This window comes from Tenrec ecaudatus, chromosome 10 (genome assembly GCF_050624435.1).
Source record: "Tenrec ecaudatus isolate mTenEca1 chromosome 10, mTenEca1.hap1, whole genome shotgun sequence".
Taxonomy (NCBI): Eukaryota; Metazoa; Chordata; class Mammalia; order Afrosoricida; family Tenrecidae; genus Tenrec; species Tenrec ecaudatus.
In genome coordinates this window covers 22,484,560-22,493,365 of record NC_134539.1, presented here as the reverse complement: position 1 = coordinate 22,493,365, position 8,806 = coordinate 22,484,560, and the positions used below count along the sequence as shown (strand labels likewise).

The window sequence follows — 8,806 nt, the reverse complement described above, 5'->3', positions numbered from 1 at the left end:
CTCCCCAGGTTTATTTGACTCTGAGTAATTATTTTAATTCAAGTAGCAACGTTATTAACTTTCTACATAGCAACCCATTCACACAAAATAATGAGAATTTGCAATTATTTTATTTGCCTGATTGTAAGTAAAGAATGAAGTAGCCAAAAATGACCTCCATTAGACAGAATGTGAAAACACTATTCACACGTCACTCACAATGAGCATGTTGAAGAAAAGCATCATTAGGACATACATTTTCCTCCTCAAGTTTTTTGTTATTGCTTTTATCAGTTGCTACACAGCCCACTGAGACTCATGGAGACTCTGCATGACAGGACTAGTAATTGCTGCACAGTCCTGGGCCATCTTCATAATCACTTTTATCTTTGAGGACATTGGTTGACCTAATTGGTCAGTCCATATCACTGCAGGCTTCCCTTGCCTCCCTACCCCATGTTACCACCAGGATGTCTTTTTCTGGAGACTGGCCTTTTCTGATGACGGGGCCAATGTAAGTGAGCTGACATCTCATGACATTTTCTCCTTAGAAGCATTCTGTCAACTTTCCTCTAAGTCTGGCCATTCTTCCATTAGTTTATGGAGCACTCAACATGCTTCACTAACAACGTCGTTTGAATGCATCGATTCTCCTGTCTTCCTTTGTGCCACGCAAAGGAGGCAGCTGGAAGGTCCACCACTCTAGTCAGGTACAGCTTAGTCATCAAAGTGCCATCTTTGCTTTTAAAAACCTCACAGAAGTCTTTTGCAGCAGATTTGCCCAATGTGATATGTCGTTTGACTAGCTTTGGAAAGCATCTTTTTGGTCCTTAAAAAGTTTTCACTGTGCTCGCTTCGGCAGCACATATACTAAAATTGGAACGATACAGAGAAGATTAGCATGGCCCCTGCGCAAGGATGACACGCAAATTCGTGAAGGGTTCCATATTAAAAAAAAAAAGTTTTCACTTGTGTGATATGAAATGCTGATATTTGACTATTTTTTGACCAGACAGTATCATATGACTCAACTGTACTGAATCTCAGTTTTCAGTGAGAGCCAGTTAGCTGTGGCTAAATAAGCTTTCCAGATGATGCTAAGGGAAATGTTTGAGACATACCAAGAACGACAGTCCTAAATTGCAAACAACCTCTTAAGTAAGTTTTACATAACAAATTCAGCTGAGGGAGAGAAACATCAAAGTTAATTTGGCATTTTATTTGAAATTTGTCATTTAAACTCCTTCATTAAGTATCTCTTTTAGTGTTCCTGCTTTTAGAGTGATCTGGGAAATTAAAAGGTATTAATTTTATGGGGAAGTGCAAGAATTTTTAATAAATGTTAATGGTATTATTGACCCTACGTGACAGAGTAGAGCTTCTGAGATTGTCCTCTTTAGGACAGAACATCAGGTCTCTCTCCCAGAGCTGATGGGTGGATTTGAATGACCAAAATGGGGTTGGCAGCTGGATGCTTTACTATAGTGCAACAAAGACTCCTACAAAATAAATGTACCCCAAAAGAGATCATTTTAAGGATGTGAATGTTTCATATTTGTTAAGCACTGAAGTAATAGAAATATATAATCATATTTGAAATTAACAAAAAATAGAAATTGGCAAATGCTCTCCTAAGGCAATCATTTTTAGAAAATCTATCTAATGTTAAAAGAAACTAAGTTTTTGAGAAAACTCCAAAACTCACTGCCAGTGAGTTGATTCCGTCTCATGTCTACCCTAAAGGACTGGGTCAAGCTGCCTTTGTGGGTTTCCGAAACTCTTTACAGGACTAGAAAGCCTCATTGTGTATTGAGATTCTATATTTATTCAGGAGTCCTGGTGTCATAATAGGTAAAGCGTCGGGCTGCTTGCCAAAAGGTCAGTAGTACAAAGTCACCAGCCACTGTGCTGGAGACGGATGGGCAGTCTGCTGTCATTAAAGTTGCAGCTTCAGAAACCCAAGGGGTCCTGTGACTCCACCCCTTGGGGCCACTGTGAGTCAGAATTGAGTTGATGTCAGTGGATTTTTGTGTGCATGGGTTCATTATGTCAAATCACATGTTCTAATTTTTGAATCCTACATTTTGAACCTTTTAATAAAGATGATCCACCATGCGTTTGTCATCCTGTGGTGGCTTCTTTATTGCTGTGATGCTGGAACATATGTCACTGGGATTTCCAATGCCAGGAGGGCCATCCAAAGTGAACGGGTTCAGTAAAACTTCTGGCTCAGAGATGACAACAAAGACTCTGCTTCCCACTTCCGAGGAAGGAGCTGCTGAAATCTTACACAAAGCTTTGAAACACTGTCAGATACCGAGGCCCCAATGAGTACAAGCAGAACCTTGTCTGAGATGGTGCTGGAGGACGGGGCCCAAGGGCACTCAAAATGTGACCGAGGAGGAGCTGATTTCTGTGAGTGGAGTCAACCAGGCACTCTGAATGGGGTAAAACCTGTGTGGGTGGAGCCTGCAGGACCTTCATTGATGCGATTCACAGTAAGGAGGAACAGCTGCAAAAATCCACTAATAATAACTTAGAAGGTGAGAAGTCCGAAACTAGGAAAGTTGGATGTGACAAGAAATGAAAGGAAGCCCATCATATTGATATCCTAGGCAATAGTGAGCTGAAATGGCCATTCTGAATCAGGAAATCTTATGTTGCACTGTCCGTGCACAGAATAAACAAGTGGAATGGCTTGGCATTCATTGTCAAAAAAGGACCTTGCAAAACCAGTCTGAAACACATTGCTACCATGATAGGATCTGTGTTAGCTCCGGTTGACTAGAGAAACAAATCCAGAGATGTTCATATATGTGTAAAAGAGAGCTTTATATCAAACACCAATTGTATATTAAGAAAACACCCCAGTGCAGTGCAGATCAAGTCCATAGTCTAATATTAGCCCATATGCCCTACACTGGTCTATAAATTCCTCTTCAGACTCACGCAACATGTTCAGTGATGATGAGTGCAGGAAGGTCACAAGCCAGTGCATGAGAAGTCTTGTGGATCCAGTGGCAGTGGAAGCATCTCAGGGCTCTGGTTGCCATCAGTGTGGCTCCATGTGGCTTGTCAGCAGGAAGAAAAAGGCTGAGAAAAAGAGAGAGAGAGAGAGAGAGAGAGAGAGAGAGAGAGAGAGAGAGAGAGAGAGAGACCCACCTCCAGGGAAGAAGACATGAGTTCCTAGAATCCTCATGAGAAGGCCATGTCCACATGGAGGGATCAATCAGGGTGACCTGATTGACAGGGTAGACTTCACCCCATCATTCTGTTTTCAAGTTGGCATAAAATTGTATAATGACCACAGAATATATATATAATCTCCTTCAAGAAAATCAAATTAATAGATCTATTACTCAAATTTATGTACCAACCATAAAAGATAGTGATAAAGAAATTAAATGATTCTACCAACGACTTCAGTCAGAAATTAATTAACCATGTAATCAAGATGCATTGATAATTATTGGTGATTGAAATGTAAAAGTTGGAAACAAGCAGGAAGGAACAGTAGTTGTTAAATACAGATTTGGTGATAGATATGAAGCTGGAGATAGAATTTTGCAAAAATAACTTTTTCTTATTTAAAAATCATTTTATTGGGGGCTCATACAACTCACATAACAATCCATACATCATTGTGTCAAGCACATTATCAGTACACTTGTTGCTATCATCATTTTTAAAACATTTTCTTTCTACTTGAGCCCTTGGTATCAGCTCCTCACTTTTCCCCTCCCTCCCCACCCTCCTTCCCTCATGAACCCTTGATAGTTTATAAATTATTGTTATTTCATGTCTTACACTGACCAATGTCTCCTGTTACCAACTTTTCTGTGTCTGTCCCCCTGGGAGGGTGTTATTTATAGATCATTGTGATCCATTCCCCCTTTCTTCCCCACCTTCCCCTTCCCCTCCTGGTATGGCTACTCTCAATATGGTCCTGAGGGGTTTATAGGTTCTGGATTCCCTGTGTTTCTAAACGTATCTGTACCTATGTACATGCTCTGGTCTAGCCAAATTTATAAGGTAGAATTAGGGTTATGATAGTGGAACAGGGGGAGAGGAGGTATCTAGGAACTAGAGGAAAATTTTATGTGTCAATGGTGCTCTACTGCACCCTGACTGGCTCGTCTCTTCCTTGTGACCCTTCTGTAAGGGAATGTCAAATTGTCTACAGATGGGCTTTCGGTCTCCACTCCACACTCCCCTTCAATCACAATGATATGATTTTTTGTTCTGGGTCATTGATGCTTGATACCTGATCCCATTGACACCTCATGATCACGCAGGCTGGTGTGCTTCCTCCACGTGAACTTTGTGGACTTCCATGTGGACTCAGCTAGATGCTTGTCTTCAAGCCTTTAAGACCCCTGATGCTATATATTTCGGTAGCAGGGCACAATCAGCTTTCTTTATCATATTTGCTTATGCATCCATTTTGTCTTCGGTGATTATGCTGGGAAAGTGAGTGTCACAGAATACCAGATTATCAGAACAAAGTGTTCTTGCATTGAGGGAGTACTTGAGTAGAGGCCCAATGACAAATGACATTTTCTTAATAAACACTTTCTTAAACAACACAAGATGTGACTATACACATGGACTTCTCCAGATGAAATACACAGAAATAAAATAAACTACATCTGTGGAAAGAGACCATGTGGAAGCTCAGTATCAACTGCTATAATCAGGTGAGGGTTTGATGGTGAAACAGATCCTCAAATGCTCATCTGTAAGTTCAGAGGACTCTCACTCACGGCCATCAGGCAATGCTGATTCATCGCAACACAGGGAAGCCAGCTTTTGTCCCATGCAGCTGCTGGTGCTTTCAAACTACTGATCACGAGGATTGTGGCTAATATGTAACCACTAGACTACCAGGGTAAAGCTGAAGACAATGAAAACAAGTCCACCAGAGCTAAAATTTAACTTGAATCTATCCCACCCGCATTTTAAGAACAGCTCAAGAGCAGATTTAACACACTGAACACTAGTGACGGAAGATTAAATGAGTTGTGGGAGGACAGCAAGAACATCTTCATGAGGAAAGCAAAAAGGTCACTAAAAAGAGGAAAGAAAGAAAAGACCAAAGTGGATGGCAGAAGAGACTCTGAAATTGCTCTTAATCATAGAGTAGCTAAAGCAAATGGCAGAAATGATGAAGTCGAAGAGCTGAATAGAAAATCTCAAAGGTCAGCTCCAGGAGACAAAGCCAAAGACCATAATGAAATGTGCAAGGGCATAGAATTAGAAAACCCAAAGAGAAGAACGGTCAGCAGAGCTGAAACGGAAAGAACTCAAGAAAAACTTATCACCTGGAAAGATTCTATCAGCAAAGTATTGAATGGTGCACGCATCCAAAGAAGATGTAAAGAATAAACCGAATCACTGTGTAAAAAGAATTAGTCAGCATTCCATTTCAACAGTAAGCATATGAACAAGAATTTATGGTGTTGAAGGAAAAAGTTCAAGCTTCATTGAACGCATAAGCCACAAACAAGGCACCAGGAATCGATGGAATGCCCACTGAAATATTTCAGTAAGCTGATGAAGCACTGGAAGCATTCACTTCTCTGTCCAAAAATTTGGAAGACAGCAACTTGGCCAACTAACAGGAAGAGATTCATATTTGTAACCATTCTAAAAAAAAGGCAACTCAACAGAATGCTCAAATTATAAGACAATATCACTGATAAGACATGTCAGTAAAATTTTGCAGAAGATCACCCCACAATGGTTGCAGGAGTACCTTGACAGGGAGCTGCCAGAAGTTCAGGCCAGATTCAGAAGAGGATGTGCAACAAGGGACATCATTGCTGATGTCACATGGATCTTGGCTTAAAGCATATAATTTCAGAAAGATTTTACTTGTTTTTTATTGACTATACAAAGCATGAGACTATATGGATCTGAAACTATGGATATAGCCTTGAGAAGAGTGGGAATTCCAGAACATACGCCAAGAGGCACAGAACAAGGGGATGCGCTGTGGTTTAAAATCAGGACAAGTGCATGGCAGGGCGGTGTCCTCACATCATATTGATTCCATCTGAATGCCGAGCATATACGTTCAGAGAAATTGTCTTCTATGCAGAAGAATGTGACGGCAGGATTGGAGGGAGGCTTATTAACAACCTGTGATAGCAGATGGAAAGCTAGACGTACTTAAAGAACTTGTTGATGAAGATCAAATATTGTAGTCTTCGTATGGATTGCAACTCAATGTAAAGAAGACAAAAATGCTCACAACAGAATCAGCAGGTAACATCGTGATAAATGAAGAAAAGATTGAAGTTGTCAGGGGTTTTGTCTTGCTTGAATACAAAATCAATGCTCATGGTCGCAGCAGTCACGAGATCAAACGACATGTTGCATTGGGTATATCTGCTATGCAAGGTTTCTTTAAGGCTTTATAAAGCAAGGAGGTTACTTTGGGGATTAAAGTGGGCCTGCTCAAGCCACGATAATTTCAATCACCTCAGATGCATGTGAATGTGGGACATTAAATAAAGAAGACCGAAAAAGAACCTATGCATTGGAATCATGGTGCTACACAGGAACATTGAGCACACCGTAGACAGCGGCTTGGAAGAAGTGTGGCCAGATTGCCCCTTACGGGTGAGATTGGTGTCTTTGTCTTACATGCTTTGAACTTGTCAGGACAGACTTGTTCCTGGAGAAGGACATCTTGCTTGGTGAAATAGAGGGGCAGGGAAGGACAGGAAGGTCCTCCAGGAGATGGAGTGACACAGTGGCCGCTACAATGTGCTCAAGCAAGATGAGATGACAGGGAACTTGACTAAATGGGAACAGGGAATCCAGCGAGGAAATGGGAGCGAACCGACACATTGCCATGTTGCAGGGATTGCAACCAATGTCTTGGGGCAATTTGCGTATGAACTGTTGCTTGGAAAACGTAGTTGCTATGTAACTTTCACCTAAATAAAGCACAATAAAATGTTATCATCCCCCCCCCCAAAAAAAAACCAAAAAGCAAAACAATGTCCTCAAGCATCAGCACAGTTGTGAGGACAAAAATTAACAGTGGGCTCAAGAATGGGAGCAATGGCACAGGACCGGGCAGTGCTTTGTTCTGCTGTGGGTTAGAACTGCCTCAATGACACCTCCTGTCAACAGCAATAAAGATGATGACCTTATAAATGTAAGTGTATTTGATGTTTCATTGTCTGAGGAAAAGAGGGGAACTCTCAAAGCTTCCACAACGGGCTCCCATGTAACAAGTGTGAAGATGGTGCAGGGCGGACAGCGTGTCCTTGTGTTACACACAGGGTCTCCGTGAGTCAGAACCAACGAGACAGCGCCTAACCTCGACACCGTTGTAGCATCTCTTTGATTCTCACAGATTCTAAACTTGCCTCGTCTTTTACCAGTAGGAACCTTTTGTCCTTTTGATACCATTCTTGTACTCCTTGGTAAACCTACTTGTTTTCTGGTATAATAACATCTCCTGCACTGACCTAGAATCACGAGCCCTGGCGGCACTGTGGCTATACTTCGGGCTGCTACCTGCAAGGTCAGCAGGCCCAAACCACCAGCCACTCCACAGGAGAAAGACGAGGCTTCCACTCTCAGTCTTCAAAACTCCCTGGGGCAATTCCATGCTATTTTAGAGGATCTTTATGAGAATTGACTAGATGGCAGCGAGAACCTAGAATCTGATTTTGTTGAATTTGTTTTAACCCAATAAACCCGGTTCCTTTCGATAGGAACTAGTATTTAAGGATGCTGTGACCAATTATTTTTTGTAAATATTTAGTTAAGTACTCCAATGGGAGTAGTTGGATCCAAATATAGCCCTTCAACACTGGTATCAATTGGGACATCCTTGCTCACATTTCTAGTGGTTAATGTTATTTAAAAAGTTCTTATCTATATAGGAAAATTAGAGTTTTAGCATTATTAATGAACATTTTTGCTAATTCACAGATACCCTATAGTTGTAAAGTAAAATTTCTTAATATGGCTCTTTTATCTATGTCCCTATAACTCCCACCCAATGATTGAAGGGGACCGTGCAAATAGAGCGTATGTAACACTCAGAATGGGGATTGTTCAGTTTCAGTTGCTACTACCCTGGCCAAAGGAATGAGCCATCTCCGAAGGGGGAAATGGGAGAAACCTCGGGACTCTAGAAGAGCTAGCAGTGGAACACATTCTGTATCTCTCTGAAGTGACAGAGCAAAGGAGCCAGGCCAAGATCATGAGCCAAATCATGAGGCAGATCATGGAAGCAGTGCTGAGACTGAGATGTGAGGCAGCACAGCAGACTGGTTTCCTGGTTCACCAAAGTGGAGGCCAAGAGTCCTTGTGACTGAGAAGTGGAGGGCTAGAGAATCGTGGCTGCTGTCTCAGAAGAGCCCCGGCTGTGTGCCAATGACTGTGTCTGTAATGTTTTATGATGTAGACTGGTGGCAACCTGTTAACTTCCCTATAAAACCCTCCTTGATTGTGAGTAGTTCCTAGGAGTTATGTGTTGCCAGTCTAACAGATTATAAGATTATTCAACCCAGCAGAGAAGTAGATTATTGTGGGAGGAACAGTTGATGTGAACATAGGTAGAAGGATGGAGAATGGAGGCATATCTAACCTCCGCTGTGGGGCAAGAGGCTTTGGATTGGTGAGGAGTTGGATTCTCTTTCTCCCAGGTGTAGCCAGAGGAGGTCAGAGAGGGGTATATTTTACTCACTGATCTATAATCGGACAAAGCACTGCTGAGTCTTGGGCTCTCCTCACCATTGTTGTGTTTGAACTCATTGTAATCACTATGTTAATAAGCCTCATCAAGGGTCTTCTTCTTCTT

The 8,806-nt window shown here is 41.7% G+C and overlaps 1 non-coding gene across 1 annotated transcript; it reads left to right on the top strand.

Moving 5' to 3' along the window:
- Positions 1 to 825: 825 nt before the first annotated feature.
- On the top strand, positions 826 to 932 carry LOC142460377 (U6 spliceosomal RNA). Its single transcript, XR_012786589.1, has one exon. It is a non-coding gene; the product is annotated as a U6 spliceosomal RNA (small nuclear RNA).
- Positions 933 to 8,806: the final 7,874 nt, after the last annotated feature.